At 36.6% G+C, this 23,229-nt stretch overlaps 1 protein-coding gene across 1 annotated transcript in view; it reads right to left on the reverse strand.

Moving 5' to 3' along the window:
- Window positions 1–23,229, reverse strand: part of LOC147916583 (uncharacterized) — a 171,760-nt gene that overhangs the window by 85,907 nt on the left and 62,624 nt on the right. The window lies entirely within an intron of this gene.

A 23,229-nucleotide genomic window follows, 5' to 3' on the forward strand; every position in this document is an offset into this window, starting at 1 on the left:
AGAATTTCTCTACCCTCTAGGTCCTTCTGGCTGGTCTATGAATTAAATTGACATGAGACAGAATAACAGGATAAATAAAGCAAAGCTTTATAACATGTATACATGGGAGAAACCCAGGAAAACTGAGCAACTCAGCCAGAATGGCCGAAGCCGCCAACTTAAATATCGTTTTCAGCTAAAGACAAAGGAGGGTGTTGGGAGTGGTTCTGGACTTCAAAGGGGAAGAAAGCAATTCACATGGAAATGGAAAAACAAACATTTGGTAAACAGAACTTTGATAAGAATGGGTTTAGCAAGGACCCTCACAGTTTACCGATACAGAGCTATCTATGATGATGGCTTGTCCTGGGGACAGGCCTTTTATCTTAAATTCTTTTAGGCAGTTAGGGGGAAGGTCAAAGTTTCTTTCAGAGCCTTTTGTTTTTAAAAATAATCAAGACAAAGAGACACATTTTGGACTGGCTAAATCTGATCTCCCACACTCTCCTGTATATTTTTTACTTATTTTAGCATTGGGTGTGCTAGAGTTTATAATCAACCTCTTTAACTTATAACAATCTATTTTGAATTAATCCCACATTAAGTTCCATAGGTATACAAAGATTCTGATCCTACACTGCTCCATCTCTTCACGTTTACTGTGTCACAAATTACATCTTCATATATCATTTGCCCATTTAACACAGATTTATAATTATTGTTTTGTGCGTTTGTCTTTTCAATCAAATTGGAAAAGAAAATGGAGTCACAAACCAAAAATACAGTAATACTGGCGTATATTTTCCTAAATAGTTGTCTTTACCTGTGTTACTTCTTCACAAGGCTTCAAGTTGCCACATGAAGAAGTCTAGTGTCTTCAAGTCTAGTGTCCTTTCATTTCCACCTGAAGGACTCCCGTTACCATTTCCTGTTGGGTATATTTACTAGTGATGAACCCTCCCAGCATTTGCTTATCTGGGAATGTCTTAAGTTCTCCTTTATTTTTGAATGATAGTTTTGTCAGGTATAGGACCATTGGCTGACAGCCTTTTTCTTTCAGTACATTAAATATGTCATCCCACTGCCGTCTGGCCTGTATGGTTTCTCCCGAGAAATCTGCTCTTATTCTTATTGAGGATCCCTTGTACTTGATGACTCACTTCTCTTTTGCTGATGTCAAGATTCTTTATTTGTCTCTGGATTTTAAAATTTTATTATAATATCTCAGTGTGGACCTCTTGTGTTTGTCCTTTTTCAGGAGTTCAATGAGCTTCTTCAATATTTAGATTCATATATTTTATCAAATTATGGCTTTTTTAGCCATTATTGCTTCAGAATTCTTTTACATCCCTTTCACTCTCTCCTCTCCCTCCAGGACTCCTGTTACGTGTATGTTGTATGATTGATGGTGTCCCACAGGCATCATAGGCTCTCTTTATTTTTTTTTTTCATTCTTTTGTCTCTCTGTTCCTCAGATTGGAGAATTTCAATTGACCTATCTTCAAGTTCTCTGATTTTTAGTTCTGCCTCCTCAAATCTGATGTTGAAATCCTTAGTGAGTTCTTCATTTCAGTTATTGTAATGTAATTTTTAACTCCAGAATTTGTTTGGTCCCTTTTTGTATTTGTATCTGTTTGTTGATGTTCAGTATTTGGGGGACATTGTTCTAGTGTTTTTCAACTCTGCCTCTGGTTGCCTTTAGCTCTTTGAGCATATTTAAGCCAGTTGACTTAAAGTCCTTGTCAAATAAGTCCTATGACTTGCTTCCTCATGGACAGTTTCTGTTAATTTTCCTCAGAATGCACCATGTTTTCTTGTTTTTTTGCATGCTCTTTAATTTTTGTGGAAATGGACATTCTGAATATTATAATGTAATTCTTCAAGTCATATTCTTCCTCATGCTCAAAGTTTGTTTTTGTTGGTTGTTGTGGGTTGTGGATGTTTGTTTAGTGACTTTTCTACTTTTTTCTGTAAAGAGTGTATTTGTGACGTGTGGTCTCTGAAGTGTGTTCCTTTAGTTTATGATCAGCTCATGTGTTGATAGATTTTCTTGAATGCTTGAAGACAAAAAAAAGAAAAACCTCTCTTTGCATATTAGCTAGGTATTTAGCATTCCTTCCATGCTTAGTTAAGCCCTTCACAACTCTGCCTTACCCATCATTTTCTGCTTATCTTGAGCCAAGGGTCAGTTAGAGGTAAAGACAGGGTCTTCTCAGGACTTTTCTAAGCATATATCCTGTCCTGAGTTTTCATGTGGCTTTCTAAATTCCTATACACAGGGAGCTTTTTAACATTCTACTTCCACACTAAATCATTCTCCCCAAGCCTTTCTCCCAGGTTTTCAGCATGTCTATTGTTTGTCTTAACCTTAAACACTTCCTCCAGGCAGTAGAGATTCTTCATTTATTTACCTTTCATTGTTTTCAAGCAATCCCTCCACTTCCACTTTTCCGCCATGAGAAAGCTCTGTGCTAGGCAAAAGAAAGGCAAAACTGCCTTTCAAAGTCTTTCAGAGAGCTCTCAGAGGGATCCAGATAAACACATCTCTTTGAGAACAAGACCTGTTCTTCTCCCTTTGGAAGCAGGGACCAGGGTCCCACATTAGGAATGTGGGCTGATATCTTCAAGACCTCTAACAAGCAGGGGAAGAGGGTGGGCCCAGGGCAAGTAAAAGGGCCACAATGCTCCTCTCCCATTTCTCAGTTGTCTTTTTCTTGATTCAGCATTCATTTGGTTGCTATAAAATTTGGACTATTTTCCAAAGTTCCAACAACGTTGTTTCTGATGGCTTTTCTCTTGCTTGTTTACTGTTTCAGTGGAAGGATGGGCCTTGGAGTTATTTATCCCTTTATATTTGCTGATGTGACTCATATAATTTATTTTTCATAAGGGCTAAGCTTAATAAATGCCTTATAAAATTCCTGAAAATATAACAATTGGTTCTCATGAGCCAGTACAAGCTGCTTCCAGCATACCACAGAAATGTATGGTCACTGAGGGCATAACAGAGGTTTGCAGAGGTCACTGAGAAAGCATTGAGAGGGTGTCTACAGGAAAGGTCCCCCAACTCAGCCCACATAAGATGACCCACAATTGAGATTTTATTCCTCCATAAAAATGCTCTCGGATTCTTTTCTAACCCTCTTATCAACTATTCTCCTCTCCTGCACCTAACCCATTTCTGATCTTGATGATAGCTTCTCACAGAAGATGGACCCACACCCACTCTAACTCCCAGTTATCAGAGCTCCTAAAGTTCTTAGGCACCTTTAACAGGCAAAGTAATAGAGGATTTCAGTGTTCTCACAATAGATTTCAAAAAAAAAATATCCTAAACCAAACTTTTGTGGAAGAAAATGCAAGCACAAAAATTTCATAGGTTCTATTGTAATGTTAGACATGCATCATTATAGTTATAATTAGGGTCATATTATGTAGAAACAGTACTGAACAAGAAAAAATGTTTATTTCTAGGAACTTAAAAGAAACTTAGAGAGACAACTTTGAAATTCTGTTCCAAGAATGAAGGCCAGACAGGATCCATAATGCACTGCCATATTTCCCTATCAAGAAAAGTTTTCTATCCTTGCCAAAGCACTGCTGACTTAAAAAGAAGAAAAAAGTATTATTTCTGGAAAATTAGAGAGATATAGAGAACTAAAACAGAAAGCCTTTCCACAGCAGTGGGTAGAAGAGAAGGAGAGGGAGCTACAGACAGCTGGGTGATGGAATGGGCTTATACGTGTGATGCCCCATCCAGGAGCATAGGCACAAATACACAGACACACACATAGACACACAAGACAACCCACTTTATAATTAGTAGTCTTCTTCCTATGATGATTTTTAAATGAGTCATTATTTTTTTTTCCTCTCCCCAAAGCCCCAGTAGATAGTTGTATGTCATAGTTGCACATCCTTCTAGTTGCTGTATGTAGGATGCAGCCTTAGCATGGCCAGAGAAGCGATGCGTGGGTGCACGCCCAGGATCCGAACCCGGGCTGCCAGTAGCGGAGCGCGCGCACTTAACCGGTATGCCACGGGGCCGGCCTAAAAGTCATTATTAAAGACACAATTCAAGATCCTTGGGCCTTAACAAGATAATAACAAGTGTTAAAACACAGTGAAACCAGTTTTTTTACTTCCTGACCATACTATAAATTCATGCCCTCTGCCACACAGGAAGCAAGAGCCTGGACTAAAACCATAAGCCATAACTCTAAGAGACTCAGGTAAGGAACCCACACTATGTCCACATATCTCTGAAGCAACCTGAAGACAAGAGCTTAGTCTGAAGGAGAAAAATAGATGAGAAAGAAGGAAAATGGAAGAGAAAGAGGTATAAGAACTGACACAGAGACCTGAAAAAGAAACAGTGATGAAAAAAGTCAAAAGGAACAGAGACCAAAACAGAGACACGAGGATAGACTGTAAGTCTTGTTAAGGACAAAATATGAATCTGACATGGTCATTGACCCATAATAGCTACAAGTATGAGAAGAAGGGTAGTTTATGATCTAAACATATATTTAAGAAACAGTTTGAAAATCTATAATATATATAAGCACAAGGTACTACTGATAGCACAGACAAGAGAGCTACTAACTCAACCTAGAAGATTAATAAGGTGAGATTTGACCTAGGCCAAAAGAAATACAGAGCCCCTGGCAGGGAAAGTGGGGAAAGCCTCATGCAACGTAATATTTACAGTCAAGAAATACCATCAGAATGAAGGAAGATGGCAGAGTGTAGTTTCTAAGGGAAGAGATTGAGGTAAATATTAGGAAAAGGAAAAGGAGTAGTTGTGAAAGAAATTGTAAAGATTGATTGTCATTCAATTATAAGGGCCTTGAATGCCAGAGTAAGTAGTTTTAATTGTATCACAAGGCAATGTAGAGTTTTCAAAGTTTTGTAAACACAGCAATAAATGATTTAAATTTGGATGTCAGAAGGATGACTCTGGATGCGATGTGGAAAAGGAATTACAAGAGAGAAAAAGCAAAATTACTCAATACACCAAAGCAGAAAACATGAGGGTCCAATGAGAGTGTGGATATAGAATAGTAACAGATTCAAGAACAAATTGATAAGGTCAAATATATAGGAGAACTTATCCCTAATAGGTAGTAGATTCCCAACAAGAAAAGTTATAGATGGAGAACTAAGAAATAAGATGTCCAGAAAACAAATGTGCCTGTATCACCATCCCCTCATTGTATTTGGGGATATATGCAGTCCTAGAAGAGAATCTGTGCAGGAGTCTAGAGCCAGAATTGAGAATGAGTCTCTAACTAGAGTGAGCCATCATCCTGTCACCGACTAATGGCCCCAAGGAACTCAAAGGTGGGTTCGGAAGCATTTAACTGTTTCAGAGAGGCAATCACCAACCACCTTCAACCAGACCAAGCCCCACCACAAGAGGGACACCTATGACCTTTGCCTCAACTTTTATGTTACGATCTCCTCTCCTGGAGGAGCTTAGACCTTATTACCATAACCTGCAGTGTATGTGGAAGCATGTTTTCCATCTGAGCCTGCACAAGGGAATACCCACCTCTCCCTTTTGAATACTAATTCCCCATCTGAAATAAAAGGCCCTTGTTTCCCTTTGTTCAGGGACAGCCACGACTTTGGAAATGATTCCACGTGGCCTCCTATTTGCGGCAAATAAGTTCTACTTTGTGTGACAACTACTTCTGGTTGAGAGTCTGATTTTAACTCTGCCAGGAGGCGAACCCACTTGGTTTGGTAACAATCCTACTCAAGGTAGTCAATCCAATAAGACCAAATACCAATACCAAGTCCAAAGTGAAAGAATAGGAGCACAGATAGAAAATGGGCATCAAAAACCAGACAAAATTCTAATAGAAACTAGGAAAGTTAGAAAAAACGTGGAAGGCCTCAAAAGATTCCCATGATCAGCACCAGAACTACAGGTCATGACTCCAAAGTCAACTTCTTGAACAGGCATTCCCTAACCACTTAATCTACAGTGACCACGTTCCCTCTCAAGTTGTTATCCATCATATCACTCTTTTGACTTCCTTCATAGCTTGAATCACAGACAAATTCTTTTCTGTATTTATCTTTTTATTTAGGTATGCATTGTCTGTCTCCCCCACCCTGTATGAAACACCTCTGTCTTATTCAGCAAGAAATTCATAGCACTTAGAACACTAGCCGGCACAAGGCAAGTATTGGTAAATACTGTGGAATAAATGTTTGAACCTCCTTCATTTATTTTTGCTAATTCTGGTCTATGATACTTAAGTGTATCAGATGAGCTTAGATGATGATAAACACAAGAAAAGAGGAAAGGGTTGCATTGGTCTTAGCATGAGAAAGATGAAGTCAGAGTACCAAGAAAAGCCTAGTTAACTTGATAACTAGAACTTGAAGGACAGGATTGTGGAAAGCCATTTTAAATAATTTTATTTGTTTATTTTTCCCCCAAAGCCCCAGTAGATAGTTGTATGTCATAGTTGCACATCCTTCCAGCTGCCATACGTGGGACGCGGCCTCAGCGTGGCCGAACAAGCGGCGCGTCGGTGCGCGCCCGGGATCCAAACCCGGGCCGCCAGCAGCGGAGCGCGCGCACCTAACCGCCAAGCCACGGGGCCGGCCCATGGAAAGCCATTTTAGAGAAGATGGAAACAGAAGTCATGCTGCACAATGAAAATTCATGAAGAAATAGAGACGGTGAAAATTCATTACCCAAATAAACTACAAACTATAGTAATATCGTCATATTTATTGAGCCAAATGTTTCAATTTTTTATAAATCTTCCACTGAAGGGAATAAGGAGATTGGAAGCTTAATGAGGAGACAAACTCTAGCCTGCATTTATTTAGAATGGGGATACCTGAGCATGTTTGGAGGCTGGTGTGAAGCAACCAAGGGAACAAGATAAATGCAAGAAAGGATAAGTGAGGGAGCAAGAAAGATGGATGGAGCTTCTGCATTCTCTAGAGAATCAAGAAGTGAAGTCATCTAGTGAGGATCAGAGGAGCTCCAACTACAACTTTGTTTCTCCCTCCTCCCAGACCACTCTTATGTGTTTCCTTCCTCCTAGACTGGCCCAGGGCCATCTCTCACCATGTCTTATTCACACCTGTAACCCCACTTTCTAACAGAGCACCTGGCACGTGTTATTTTTGTTATGAGCTGTGAAGTCAGCTCTGACTCCCGGTGATCCTATGAATGAGTGATATCCTCAATGTCCTGTCCTCAGCAGCCCTGTTATGCTTCTGTAGACTCATGCCTATGGCTTCCTTCCTTTATGGAGTCAAATCATCTCATATTTGGTCTTCCTCTTTCCTGCTTCCTTCTACTCTTCCCAGTATTGTCTTTTCCAAAGAATCCTGCCTTCTCATTAGGTGCCCAAAGTAGGACAAACTCCGTTTTATCATTTTTGCCTCCAGTGATAGTTCAGGCTTAATTTGCTCTAGGGCCCACTTGTTCATCTTTCTGGCAGTCCAGGGTATCTGTAGGGCTCTCCTCCAGTACAATATTTCAGAAGAATCACTTTTTTTTGTCAGCCTTCTTCACTGTCCAGCTTTGACACCCATACATAGTAATGGGAATATGAGGATGTGGATAATCTTGGCCTTAGTCTCTAACGACAGTTCCGTACAGTTCCGTTGATGATCTTTCCTAATTCCTTCATTGCTGCCCTTCCAAGTCTCAGTCTTCTCTTGATTTCTTGGCTGAAGACTCCATTTAAATCAATGACTGAACCAAGGTAAACAAAATCTTTAACCATTTCAATGTCTTCATCATCTACACTAAAGTTGTGTAGTTTTTCTATAGTCGTGTTTTTTGTGTTCTTAGTGTTCAAATGCAGTTCCTGCTTTGACATTTTCTTCTTTCACTTTTGTCAGAAGACATTTCAAGTCATTGCTGCTTTCTGCCAGTAAGATGGTGTCATCTGCATATCTTAGATTGTTGATATTTCATCCACCAATTTTCATACCTCCTTCATCTGAGTCTAGCCTAGTTTTTCATATGCTATGTTCTGTGTACAGATTAAGCAGATAGGCACATAGTCTATGATAAATACATGTGTTTAAACTGGATGAAAAATTTTGAGAATACGATGTTTGATTATAGGGAGTGAAAGAGAGACAGAAGTCAAGGATGATTACTTGGAGCCTGAGACACTGAAAGGCTGGAATAGGATGAGTGTGATGGAAAAACAAAAAGAGCAAGAGGTTTGGAAAGCAGGTGATGACTGCATTTGGGACACCCTGTCTTGATCCACCCTCAAGGTTAGTTCTGGCTGAAGACCATATCTCTGTCTTAAGCTGATTCGTAGATTGGCTCTCCAAATGCATGTATTCCTGCCCTCACCCCAGATATTCAGCTCTCTTCTCCCCACTCCTCAGCTGTCGAGAAACAATCGCGAAACACTTGGCTGTCCCCTGCCCAGATGCGCAGTTCCTTTGTGCCCAGCCTAAAGGTTTTCTATAAATCATTACAGACACAATGACAACAATGCTGTGTGCAGTGTTCTACATGTGGACATTAGGTTGAGTTGTTAATAATACTGTTCAAATGCTCCTTATATTTACTGATTTTCTGTCAGATTGTTTTATCAGGTACTGAAAGACATACTAAACATTTCCTAAAGTAATTGTAGATTATCAATTTCACCAAGTAATTCTGTAAAATTTACTTTAGTTTTTTAATTGACTTTCTTTTTTAACGCAGTTTTAGGTTTACACAAAATTGAGTAGAAGGTATAGAGATTGTCCATATACCTCCTGCCCCCTCACATGCATAGTCTGCCACATTATCAACATCCTCTGCCAAAGTGGTACACTTGTTACAATTGATGAACCTACGTTGACACATCAATATTACCCAAAGTACATAGTTTACATTGGGATTCACTCTTGGTCTTGCACATTCTATGGGTTTTGACAAATGTGTAATGAAGTGTAACTGATCTTACAATATATGGAATAGGTTCACTGTCCTAAAAATCCTCTGTGATCTGCCTACTCATCCCTTCCTTCCCTTACCCCTTGGCAATCACTCATCTTTCTGCTGTCTCCATAGTTTAGTCATTTCCAGAATGTCATAAAGCTGGAATTACACAGTATTTAGCCTTATTAGTCTGGCTTTTTACACTTAGTAACACTCATTTAAGTGTCCTCCATGTCTTTTCATTTCATTTCTTTCCTTATTTTCCTTTTGGAACTGAATATTTCATTGTCTGGATGTACCACAGTTTATTTATCCATTCGCCTACAGAAGCTCATCTTGATTGCTTCCAAGTTTTCAAAATTATGAATAAAGGTGTTATAGACATCTATGTGTAGGTTTTTCTGATGACATAAGCTGTCAAATCATTTGCGTAAAAATCAAGGAGGAGCACAATTGCTGGATTGTGTAGTAAAAGTATGTTTAGTTTTGTAAGAACCAACCAAACTGTCTTTCACAGTGGCTGTACCATTTTGAACTCCAGGCAGCCATAAAAGAGAGTTCCTGTTGACCCACATCCTTGCCAGCATTTGGTGTTGTCAATTATCTGGATTTCGGCCATTATAATAGGCGCATACTGGTACTTCATTGTTGCTTCAATTTCCATTTCCCTAATGACATATGATGTGGAACATCTTTTCATATACCTATTTTCCATCTGTATATCTTCTTTGGTGAGATGTATGTTAAGGTATTTGGCCCCTTTTTAATAGAGTTGCTCAATTTTTTTGTTGTTGGATTTTAAGGATTCTTCAGATATTTTGGATAATAGTCCTTTATCAGATATTGCAAATATTTCCTCCCAATCTATGGTTTGTCTTTTCATTCTCTTGACAACATCTCTTGCAGAGAAAAAATTTTACATTTCAATTAACAAAGTCCACTTTATCTATACTTTCTATCACGTATCATGTCATTGGTGTTATATCTAAAAGATCACTGGCACACCTAAGGTCATCTAGATTTTCTCCTGTTATCTTCTACGAGTTTAATAGTTTTGCATTTACATTCAGGTCTATGATCCATTTTAAGTTAGTTTTAGTTAAAGGTGTAAGATAGGTGTCTAGGTTCATTGTTTTTCCATGTCGATGTCCAGTTGTTCCAGCACCATTTCTTGCAAAGACTATCTTTGCTCTATTGTACTGCCTTTGCCCCTTTGTCAAAAGTCAGTTGACTATACTTATCTGTGTCTATTTCTGAGCTCTCTTTTCTGTTCCATTGATCTATTTATCTCTTCTTTCACCAATACACACTGTCTTGATTACTGTTTCTTTATATTAAGACCAGCAGTCAGGTAGTGTCAGTCCTCCAACTTTGCTCTCCGTCAATATTGTGTTAGCTATTCTGGGTCTCTTGCATCTCCATACAAACTTTAGAATCAGTTTGTCAATATCCTTAAAATAACTTTAATTTTTAATTGGGATTGCATAGAATCTATACAGAAAGTTGGGAAGAACTGACATCTTGACAATATTGAGTCTTCCCATCAATGAGCAAGGAATAGTGCTCCACTTATTTAGTTCTCTGACTTCTTTCATCTGAGTCTTCTAGTTTTCCTCACACAGATCTTGTACATATTAGATTTATACCTAAGTATTTCACTTGGGGGTTGCTAATGCAAATGACATTGTCTTCTTAATTCAAATTCCAATTGTTCATTGCTGGTATATGAGAAAGCAATTGACTTTTGTATATTCACCCTTGTACCCTGTAACCTTGTATAATTATTTATTAGTTCCAGGGTTTTTTGTTGTTAATGCTCATGGATTTCCTACACAGAAAATCATGTCATCTGCAAATGAAGACAGTTTTATTTCTTCCTTCCCAATCTCTGCCTTTTCTTTTCTTTTCTTTTCATTCCTTAATCCATTAGCTAGGACTTCCAGTAGCATTGTCAAATAGGAGTGGTGAGAGGGGACATCTTTGCCTCTTCCTCATTTTAGGGAGAAAGCTTATAGTTTCTCACCATTAAGTATGATGTTAGCTGTAGGCTTTTATACATGTTCTTTGTCAAGTTTGGGAAGTTCCCCTCTATTTCAAATTTGCTGAGAGTTTTCATAATGAATGTGTTAGATTTTTCTCAAGTGCTTTTTTTCCATCTATTGATATGACCATGTGATTTTTCTTCTTTAGCTTCTTGATATGTTGTATTACATGAATTGATTTTTGAATGGTGTACAAGCCTTGCATACCTGAGACAAACTCCACTTGGTCATGGTGTATAATGCATTTTATACATTGTTAGATTCTTGCTAATATTTTGTTGGAGAATTTTTTGCATCTGTGTTCATGACAGATATTAGCCTGTAGTTTTCTTTTCTTGATATGTCTTGTCTGGTTTTAGTATTAGTGTAATAGTGACCTCATAGAATGAGTTAGAAAGTATTCCTTTGGCTTCTATCCTCTGAAAGATACAACTAATCCAAGTCCACTTTCAAATAGCACTACACTGCTTCATGGGTAGTGCAAGTAACTTTAACAACAAGACAATCCTAATTCCACCCTTCTAGCCCTTGTGTCATTGCTATCATTCATTTCACTTATCTATAAGCATACATAGCATATTTATACTCACATAATTAAATACATAAGCATACATAATCAAATATATTGTTGCTATTATTATTTTTGAATGAATCATTATCTATTAGATCAATTAAGACTAAGAAAAATAAGCTTTTATTTTACCTTTACTTATTCCTTCTCCCAAGCTCTTCCTTTCTTTATGTAGATCTTTATCATTTTCTTTCTCTCTAATTTTCTCTCTAAACTGTTAAACTTCTTTTAACACTTTTGCAAGGCAGTTCTACTGGCAACAAAATGCCTCAATGCTTGTTAGTCTGAGAAAGCCTTTATTTTGCCTTCACTTTTGAAGGATAATTTTGCAGGGTACAGAATTCTGAGTTGATGGAGTTTCTTCTCTCAGCATTTTAAATATTTCACTCCAGTCTCTTCTTGTTTGCAGGGTTTCTATGGAGAACTCAGATGCAATTCATATCTTTGCTCCTCTATAGATAAGGTGCTTTTTTCCCTCTGGCTTCTTTCAAAATTTTTGTCTTTAATTTTTGGCAGTTTGAACATAATATGCTTAGGTATGGTTTGGGGGGGCATTTTCCTGCTTGATGTTCTGGTTCCTGGATCTGTGGTTTAGTGTCTGATATTAATTTGGGGAACTTCTCAGTCATTATTGCTTCAAATATCTCTTCTGTACTTTTCTGTCTTTCTCCACCTTTTGGTATTCTCATTATGTATATGCTACACCTTTGTAGTTGTCCCACAGTTCTTGGATACTCTGTTCTATTTTTTTCAGTCTTTTTCCTTTTTGCTTTTCAGTTTTGGAAGTTTCTACTGAAATAGTCTCAAGCTCAGAGATTCTTTCTTCAGCTGTATCCAGTCTACTAACGAGCCCATCAAAGGCAATTTTCATTTCTGATACAGTGGTTTTTATCTCTGGCAGTTCTTTTTTATTCTGTCTTAGAATTTACATCTCTCTGCTTACATTGTTCACCTGTTTTTGAATGCATTCTACTTAATTGATTAGAGGCCTTAGGATATTAATCATAGTTGTTTTAAATTCCCAATCTGATAATTACAACATCCCTGGCATATCTGAATCTGGTTCTGATACTTGATCTGTCTCTTCAAACTGTGTTTTTTATCTTTTTGTATGCCTTATAATTTTTTATTGACAGACATGATGTGCTGTGGAAAGGAACTGCTGTAAATAGTCCTTTAATAATGTGATAGTGAGCGGTGTGGGGAGGGGAAATGTTCAAGAGTCCTACAGTTAGGTCTCTCTTTTAGTGAGACTGTGCTTCTGGACTGTGAACTTCACAAATGCCTCCCAGTTTTTTTTTTACCTGCTAAGGTGGGAGATAACGGCTAGAGTGGGCTAGAGTTGGGTATTTTCTTTCCCCCAGGTGGAATGCTAGAGTCGATTGGACTTGGGTATTTCCCTTTCTCCAGGTCAGTTTGACTCTGAAAAAATTCCCAATAATTTAGGCTCTGGTAAAATAGTTTCTTTTGAGGGCAGTCCTTATTAAGAAGAAGAGAATACTCTGTCCTATTTCAAAATAGTTACTTTCCCTCTCTTTGCATAAGTGGATTTTTCTCCAAAATTCTCTGTGAGAACCTGGTTAAGCTCTTGGAGATAAAACTCACAAAAGCATGGAAGCCCTCTATGACAGGGTCCTCTTGGAGTTTTTGATGCTCCGACTTGTCCACAAAGCCTCCACCAATTTTCAGTTACAGTTTTGGTTTTCCTACTCAAGCACTAGGTCCCATGGAGGTTTCTACTTATAGGTTTATCCTCCAGTAAGTTGTGATTCTCTGTATTCACTTGTCATCTGGCCGATGTTGGGAGGCAACAGATTGCCCCTCTGTCCTCACTTATCTGACAGATCTAAGAATTGTTGATTTTTCAGTTTGTTCAGCTTTTTACTTGTTGTTGGGATGGAGTGATGACTTCCAAGCTTCTTACTTCCCAGACTGGAAACTGGATGTCTTCATTTTTATTTTGAGGCCATGGTATTAGATGATACTAATGTAGGATGATTACATCTTTCTGAAAAACATTTATCATTACAAATTAAGATCTTTGTCTCTCAGGAGGCCTTTTCACTTACATTTTACTTCTCTTTTATTAATATAGCTAGCTATTCCAGCTTTCTTTCGGTGTTTGAATTTTCCCATCTTTTTACTTTCACACTCTCGGTACCCTTATGTTTTAGATACGTTAGAGTTTTGTTAATAGCAAAGACAAGTGGGTTTTCTTGTTCATTCATTCCTATAATCTTTGTTTTTTACTGAAGCATGTAGTGTACTTATACTTAATATAACTACTAATATATTTGTGTTTGCAATCTTACTATGTGATTTCTATTTGAACCACCAGTTCTGTGTTCCTTTTTCCCTCCTTGCTTGCCAACTTTTGGATTAATAAAGTATTAAAAGTAGTAATTAATAAAGTATTAATTAATAGATTTTATTTTTAGAGTTTTATATTTACAAATAAAATTGAGTGGAAAGTACAGAGAGTTCCATATACCCCCACCCCACACACAGTTTCCTCTATTATCAACATCTTGCAATAGTGTCATATATTTGCTAGAGTTAACTCTACGTATTACGCATTCTATAGGTTTTGACAAATAAATAATGACATGATCCACCATTACAGGATCATAAAAAATAGTGTCACTAACCTAAAAATCCCTGTCAATACCTATTCTCCCCTTCCTCACCCCAACCCCTGGATTCCACTGATCTTTTTAAAGTCTCCATAGTTTTCCCTTTTCCAGAATGTCATATAGTTGGAATCATAAATATGTAGCATTTACAGACTGGCTTCTTTTATTTAGCAACACGTTTTTAAGGCTCCTCCATGTCTTTTCATGGACTGATAGTTAATTTCTTTTTTTTACTAAATGATAATCCATTGTACGGATGTACCGCAGTTTGTTTGTCTTGTTTTTTTATCCATTCACCTATTGAAGGGCATCTTGTTTGCATCCAACTTTGCAACTATGAATGAAGCTTCTATAGACATAATGGAGGAGTTTTTGCGTGGATATAAGTTTTCAACTCATTTGAGGAAATACTAAGTATTGCAGTTGCTGGATGAAACAATAACAATATTTTTGTTTTGTAAGAAGCTGCCAACCTGTCTTCCACAGTGGCTGTAACATTTGCATTCCCACCAGTAATGAATGAGAGTTCTTATTGCTCTGCATCCTCATCAACATTTGGTGGTGTCAGTGTTTTGGATTTTAGCCATTCTAGTAGGTATGCGGTGGTAGCTTGTTTTAATTTGCAAATCTCTAATGACAAAGTTTGTGAGCAATTTTTCATATATTTATTTGCCATTTGCATACGCTTTTGGTGAGGTATCTGTTCAGAAAATTTGCTCAGTTTTTAATTGGGTTTTTTCTTTTATTATTGTTGAGTTTTAAGGGTTATTTGTACATTTTGGATACCGTCCTTTATCAGATATGTATTTTGCAAAGATTTTCTCCCAATCTTTGGTTTATTTTTTCACTCTTTTCACCATATCTTTCACACAACACAAGTTTTTAATTTTGTTCTTTATTTTTCTTTATTGTGAAATTTTTCTTGTACATTATTGTCTGTCAGTCACCATATAAATGTCTCCCTTCACCCCTTGTGCCCACCCCCCAACTCCCTTAACCCTGGTAACCACCAAACAGTTCCCTCTGTCATTGTGTTAATTTATCTTCCACTTATGAGTGAAATCATGCGGTGTTTTTCTTTCTCCTTACAGCTTATTTTGCTTAACATAATACCCTCTTGGTCCATCCATGTTGTTGCAAATGGGATGATTTTGTCTTTTTTATGGCTAAGTAGTATTCCATTGTGTATATATATATACCACATCTTCTTTATGCACTCATCAGTCGAGGGACACTTGGGTTGCTTCCACATCTTGGCTATAGTGAATAATGCTGCAATGAACATAGGGGTGCATAAACCTCTTTGGATTGTTGATTTCAGGTTCCTTGGAAAGATACCCAGTAGTGGGATAGCTGGATCATAAGGTATTTCAATTTTTAATTTTTCAAGGAATCTCCATACTGTTTTCCATAGAGGCTGCACCAGTTTGCATTCCCACCAGCAGTAAATGAGGGTTCCCATTTCTCCAGAACCTCTCCAGTATTTGTTGTTTTTTGTCTTGGTGCTTATAACCATTTTAATAGGGTGATATCTTAGTGTAGTTTTGATTTTCATTTCCCTGATGATTAGTGATGTTGACATCTTTTCATGTGCCTATTGGCCATCTGTAGATCTTCTTTGGAGAAGTGTCTGTTCATATCCTCTGCTTATTTTTTGATTGGGTTGATTTTTGTTGTTCAGTTGTGTGAGTTCTTTATGTGTTACGGAGATTAATCCCTTGTCAGATATATGGTTTGCAAATATTTTTTCCCAGTTGGTGGGTTGCCTGTTCATTTTGATCCTGGTTTCCTTTGCCTTGTAGAAGCTCTTTAATCAGATGAAGTCCCACTTGTTTATTTTTTCTTTTGTTTCCCTTGTCCAAGTAGACATAAAATTTGAAAATATCTCTTTATGACCAATGATGAACAGTGTACAGCCTATATTTTCTTCCAGGAGTTATATACTTTCCAGTCTCACATTCAGGTCTTTGATTCATTTTGAGTTAATTTTTGTGTATGGTGAAAGAAGATGATCTACTTTCATTCTTTTGCCTGTGGCTGTCCAGTTTTCCCAGCACCATTTATTGAAGAGACTTTCCTTTCTCCGTTGTTTGTTCTTTGCTCCTTTGTCAAAGATTAGCTGCCCATAGATGTGAGGTTTTATTTCTGGGCTTTCAAGTCTGTTCCATTTATCTGTGTGTCTGTTTTTGTATTGGTACCATGTGTTTTGATTACTATCACTTTGTAGTATATGTTGAAGTCGGGGATTGTGATGCGTCCAGCTTTGTTCTTTTTTCTCAAGATTGGTTTAGCTATTTGGGGTCTTTTTTGCCCCATATGAATTTTAGTATTCTTTGTTCTATTTCCCTGAAGAATGTCATTGGGATTCTGATTAGGATTGCATTGAATCTGTAGATTGCTTTAGGTAGTATGGACATTTTAACTATGTTTATTCTTCCAATCCATGTGCATGAAATATTTTTCCATTTCTTTATGTCATGATTAATTTCACTCAATGATGTCTTATAGTTTTTATTTTATAGGTTTTTCACCTCCTTGGTTAAATTTATCCATAGATATTTTATTCTTTTTGTTGCAATTGTAAATGGGATTGTCTTCTTGAGTTCTCTTTCTCTTAGTTCATTATTGGCATATAGAAATGCAACTGATTTCCGTAAGTTGATTTTGTACCCTGCAACTTTGCTGTAGTTGTTGATTATTTCTAATAGTTTTCCAATGGATTCTTTAGGGTTTTCTATACATAAGATCATATCTACAAACAGCGAGAGTTTCACTTCTTTGTTGCCTATTTGTCTTCCTTTTATTCCTTTTTCTTGCCTAATTGCTCTGGCCAAAACCTCCAGCACTATGCTGAATAAGAGTGGTGAGAGTGGGCACCCTTGTCTTGTTCCTGTTTTCAAAGGGATAGCTTTCAGTTTTTCCCCATTGAGTATGATGTTGGCTGTGGGTTTGTCATATATGGCCTATATTATGTTAAGGTACTTTCCTTCTATACCCATTTTGTTGAGAGTTTTTATCATAAATGGATGCTGGATCTTGTCAAATCTGCATCTATTGAGATGACCATGAGGTTTTTATTCCTTGTTTTGTTAATGTGCTGTATCACATTGATTGATTTGTGGATGTTGAACCATCCCTGTGTCCTTGGTATGAATCTCACTTGATCGTGGTGTATGATCTTTTTAATGTATTGCTGTCCTCAGTTTGCCAATATTTTGTTGAGGATTTTTGCATCTATGTTCATCAGTGATATTGGCCCATAGTATTCCTCATTGGTATTGTCCTCGTCTTGTTTTGGTATCAGGGTAATGTTGGCCTCATAGAATGTGTTGGGAAGTGTTCCATCTTCCTCTATTTCTGAAATAGTTTGAGAAGGATAGGTATTAAATGTTCTTTGAATGCTGATAAAATTCTCCAGAGAAGCCATCTGGTCCTGGACTTTTATTTTTGGGGAGGCTTTTGATTACTGTTTCAATCTCTTTACTTGTGATTGGTCTATTCAGATTCTCTGTTTCTTCTTGATTCAGTTTTGGGAGGTTGTATGAGTCTAAGAATTTATCTATTTCTTCTAGATTGCCCAATTTGTTGGCATACAGTTTTTCATAGTATTCTCTGATAATCCTTTGTATTTCTGTGGTATCCATTGTAATTTCTCCTTTTTCATTTCTAATTTTATTTATTTGAACCTTCTCTGTTGTTTTTTGTTTTTTGTTTTTTTGCTGGGTATGGCTGTTTGTCAATTTTGTTTATCTTCTCAAAGAACCACCTCTTTGTTTCATTGATCCTTTCTACTGTTATTTTTGTTTTGATTTCATTTATTTCTGATCTGATTTTTATTATTTCCCTCCTTCTGCTGACTTTGGGTTTTGTTTGTTCTTCTTTTTCTGATTCTTAGGCATAGTTTGAGGTTGCTTATTTGGGCTTTTCCTTGTTTGTTAAGGTGGGCCTGTATTGCTATATGTTTCCCTCTCAGGACCGCTTTTGCTGCATCCCATATGAGTTGGTATGGTGTATTTTCATTTTCACTTGTGTTCAGATATGTTTTGATTTCTCCTTTAATTTCATCAGTGATCCATTGGTTGTTCAGTAGCACGTTGTTTAGTCACCATATCTTTGTCACTTTCCTGGTTTTTTTCTTGTAGGTGATTTCTAGCTTCATGGCACTATGGTCAGAAAAGATGCTTGTTATGATTTCAATCTTCTTAAATTTATAGAGGCATGCCTTTTTCCCCAACATATGATCTATTCTTGAGAATGTTCCATGCACACTTGAGAAGAATGTGTAATCTGCTCTGTTTGGATGGAGTGCTCTATATATATCTATTAAGTCCATCTCAACAACATTTTTGTTTAAGTCCACTATTTCCTTGTTGACTTTGTGTCTGGATGACCTATCCATTGATGTAAGTGGGGTGTTAAGATCCCCTCCTATTACTGTGTTGTTGTTAATATCTCCTTTTAGGTTTGTTAATCAGAAATTTTTAATTTTAATGAAGTCCACTTATCAATTTTTTCTTTCATGAATCATGCTTTTGATGTTGTATCTAAAGAGTCATGGTCAATCCCAATGTCACCTATGTTATCTTCTAAGACTTCTATAGTTTTGCATTTTATATTTAGTCTATGATCCATTTTGAATTAAGTTCATGAAGGGTCTAAGGTCTCTCTCTAGATTTATTTATTTATTTGTTTATTTATTTTTTTGTGAGAAAGATTGGCCCTGAGCTAACATCTGTCAACCCTCCTTTTTTTGCTCAGGAAGACTGGCCCTGGGCTAATATCCGTGCCCATCTTCCTCCACTCTATATGGGACGCTGCCACAGCATGGCTTGCCAAGCGGTGCGTCAGTGCATACCTGGGATCCAAACCTGCGAACTCCAGGCCGCCGCAGCGGAGCACGTGCACTTAACCACTTGCACCACCGGGCCAGCCCCTAGATTTGTTTTTTTGAATGTGCATGTCCAGTTATTCCAGCACCATTTGTTAAAGAGACTGTCCTTTCCCCAATTGGATTGCCTTTACTCCCTTTAAGATCAGTTGTCTATATTTTAGAGTCTATTTCTGGGTCCTCTATTCTGTTCATCAATTCTTTTTGTCTATTCTTTCAACACTACCACACTGTCTTGATTACTTTAGAGCTTTATACTAAGTCTTGAAGTCTAGGTGTGTCAGGACTCTGACTTTGTTCTTCACCATCAATACTGTGTTGGCTATTCTGGGTCTTTTGTCTTTCCTTGTAAACTTTAGAATCAAGTTGTTGTATACACACAATACTTCCTGGAGTTTTGATTGAGATTACATTGACTCTCTAAATCAAGTCCCAAAGAACTGATGTCTTAACAATATTGATCATAAAATATCTCTCCAATTATGTAGGTCTTCTTGGATTTCTTCCACTAGAGTTTTGTAGTTTTCCTTATGTAGGTAATGTGCATATTTTGTTTGGCTTATACCTAAATATTTTATTTTTGGGGTCCCAATGTAAATTACATTGTGTTTGTAACCTCAAATTCCAATTGTTTATTGCTGGTATATGGAAACAATGATGTTTGTATGTTAACCCTTGTATGTTGCAGTCTTGCCATATTCACTTATTAATTCCAAGAGATTTGTTGTTCATTTTGGGGGGTTTTCTACATAGACAGTCATGTCACCTACAAACAAAAACAGTTTTATTCCTTCCTTTCCAATTGGTATATTCCTTATTTCCTTTTCTTATCTTAACCCATCAGCTAGGACTTCCAGTAGGATGCTGAATAGGAGTGGTGACAGAGGATATACTTGCCTGCTTCTAATTTTAGTGGGGAAAGCTTCTAGTTTCTCACCATTAGTATGTTAGCTATAGGGTATTTTTAAATACCCTTTATCAAGTTTAGGAAGATCTATTCCTAGTTTGCAGAGACATTTTTACAATGAATGTTTGTTAGATTTTGTAAAATGCTTTTTCTCCATCTATTGATATGACCATGTGATTTTTCTTCTTAGTCTGTTAGGATGTATGACATTAATTTGCATTTTGATTGTTGAACCAGCTTTGCATACCTGAGATAAATCCCACTTGGTTGTGGTGTATAATTCTTTTAAATGTTGTTGGATTCGATTTGCTAATATTTTGCTCATGAGAGACATAGGTTTATAGTTCTCCTTCCTTGTAATGTCTTTGTCTGGTATTGGTATTATGGTAATGCTGACCTCATAGAATGAGTTAGGAAGTATTCCCTCTTCTTTTGCTCTCTGAAAGAGATTGTAGATAATTGGTACAATTTCTTCCTTAAATGTTTGATAGAATTTACCAGTGAACCCATCAGGGCCTGGTGCTTTCTGTTTTGGAAGATTTTTAATTATTGATTCAATATTTTAATAGACATAGGCCTATTCAGATTATTTATTTCTTCTCATGCAAACTTTGGTAGATTGTGTCTTTCAAAGAATTGGTCCATTTCATCTAGGTTATCAAATTTGTGAGCATAGAGTTGTTCATAGTACTCATTTCCTATTCTCTTAATGTCTATAGGATCATTATTCACAACCCCTATTTTAGTTCTGATATTTGTAGTTTGTGTCTTTTCTCCTTTTTTCTTAGTTAGTAGTGCTTATCAGTTTTATTGACCTTTTTAAAACCAAATTTCTCTTTCATTTATTTTCTCTACTTATTTTTTCTTTTCAATTTTTTTGATTTCCTCTTAAATTTTCATTATTTCTTCTCTTGCTTATTTGGATTTAATTTTTTCTTTGTTTCCATAGATTATTGATTTCAGACATTTATTCTTTTCTAATATATGCATTCAATGCTATAAATTTCCCTCTAAGCACCACTTTCACTGTATCCCACAAATTTTGATAAGTTGTATAATCAAGTGTTTTTATTATTTCATTTTTCTTCTGTTAGTTTGACAGTTACACATTCTTTTAATCTTCTATTTAGAGATTATACTAGAAATTGCAACATATATCCTTGACTTAACCAAAGATACCAAAATAAATAGAACATTTGACACATCCTCCAAATATTGCAAGGACCTGGGGGCACTTAATCCATTTGGCCACAAACTCCAGCCTTAATGCAATTGTTATCATATATTTTAAGCCCCACTCTTTTATGCATTTATTTAGATTCATCTATGTATTTGTTTTGTTGCTCATCATTTCTTCGTGCATCTCTCACCTTCAGTTGGTGACATTTCCTTCTCCTTAAAAACACTTTAGTAATTTCTTCAGTGTGAAGTTCCTAGTGGCAAATTCTGTCAATTTGTTGTTTTTAATTATGGTTTCTCCACCATAATTCTTTCAGGATATCTCACTCTGTATAGAATCCCATTTCTCAGCTATTTTCTATCAATAGAGTAAAGATTCCACTCCACTTTCTTCTGGCTTCCATCAATGCTGTTGAAATGTCACCTGTCTCTCTAATTGTTAGTTCTTTAAAGATAAACTCTTGTTTTCTCTGGATGCTTTGTTTTTGTTGGTTTTTTTGTTGTTGTTTTTCTGCATTTTCATGATGGCATGTCTGAATGTGAATTTCTTTTATTTGTCCTGCTTGGTGTTTGGCAAGGCCTTACATTTTGTCTTTAATTGGTAATAGAAATGTTTCAGTCATTATTACTTCAAATTATTGACCTCTTATATCAGATATTTTTCACTCTCTAGTCAATTACTTGAAGCTTTAAAGAATTTGCCTTAAAATTATATTTACTTATTTTAGATATCTTCAGTTAGAAAGGTTGGTCTGAATTTCTGAGTCTGCTATCAAAGTCTATTTCAAATGTTAGTAACATTGGGGAAGATGGAAAGCACACGATGAAAATGACTGTAAGATGAGATGACCATTATAGCAATCCAATAAAAACACAATGAAGGCAAAATCAAAGGGAAAGCTGGTGAGGGATGAAAAAGAAGTGAGATTGAAGAGAGATTTAAATGAGTAAATTGAAAAGACATAGTGAATTATATTCATGTTAGGAGGAAGAAGAATGAGTAGGACATCCACTGGCCTCAAAGAATAGTACTGCCATTCAGTAGGACAGGAATTACAGGAAGAATGGAAACCTGAACAACGTGTGAAGTTGAGACTCATCTCATGAAGTTGAAATCTCATCTCATCTGCTGTCCAAGGATATATCCTGAAGGCAGTGGGGGAAAAAAACATAACATTTGTGAAACATTGAATACAAGAGAGCATTTGGGTCTATATAAACAGATTAGCATGACATCAGTACATAGACAGTTGTTCATAATACATACAGAGTTCATAATACATACACAGTTATTCATAATACAAAGGATATTAACTAGGGGCAGATGAAGAGTTAGAAGTGAGTGACAAGCTTACAGCAGGTTAGAAGTGCAATTTATTTACTTATTTTTATTGAGATATAATTGACATATAACATTGTATAAGGCTAAGGTGTACAGCAGGTTGATTTAATACATTTACATATTGCAATATGATTACCACCATAGAGTGGTAACACCTCTATCATGTCACATAATTATCATTTCTTTTTTGTGGTGGGAACAATTAAGATCTAGTCTCTTAACAACTTTGAAATTTACAAAACAATACTGTTGTTTATAATCACCATGCTGAGCATTAGATGTCCAGGACTTATTTATCTACTGATTGCAAGTTTGTAGCCTTAAACAACATCTCCCTAATTCCCCCACCTGCCAGCCCCTAGTAGCCATCTTTCTACTCTCTGTTTTCACAAGTTCAGCTTTAGATTCTACATACAAGGGATATCATACAGTATTTCTGTTTCTCTGTCTGTCTTATCTTACTTAGTTAATACCCTCCAGGTCCATCCATGTTGACAGAAATGGCAGGATTTCCTTCTTTCTTGTGGCTGAATAATATTCTGTTGTTGTGTGTGTGTGTATATATATATACACCACGTCTTTTTTATCCATTTAGCCATTGACTGACACTTAAGCTGCTTCCATATCTTGCCTATTGTGAATAATGCTGCAATAACCATGGGATATATCTCATGTATCCCATGTTTAAACATGGTATATATCTCTTAGATATCCTGTTTTCACTTCCTTTGGATATATACCCAGAAGGACAATTGCTGG

Source organism: Ceratotherium simum, chromosome 7 (genome assembly GCF_057802395.1).
Source record: "Ceratotherium simum simum isolate JZ-2026a chromosome 7, ASM5780239v1, whole genome shotgun sequence".
In the NCBI taxonomy this organism is placed as follows: domain Eukaryota; kingdom Metazoa; phylum Chordata; class Mammalia; order Perissodactyla; family Rhinocerotidae; genus Ceratotherium; species Ceratotherium simum.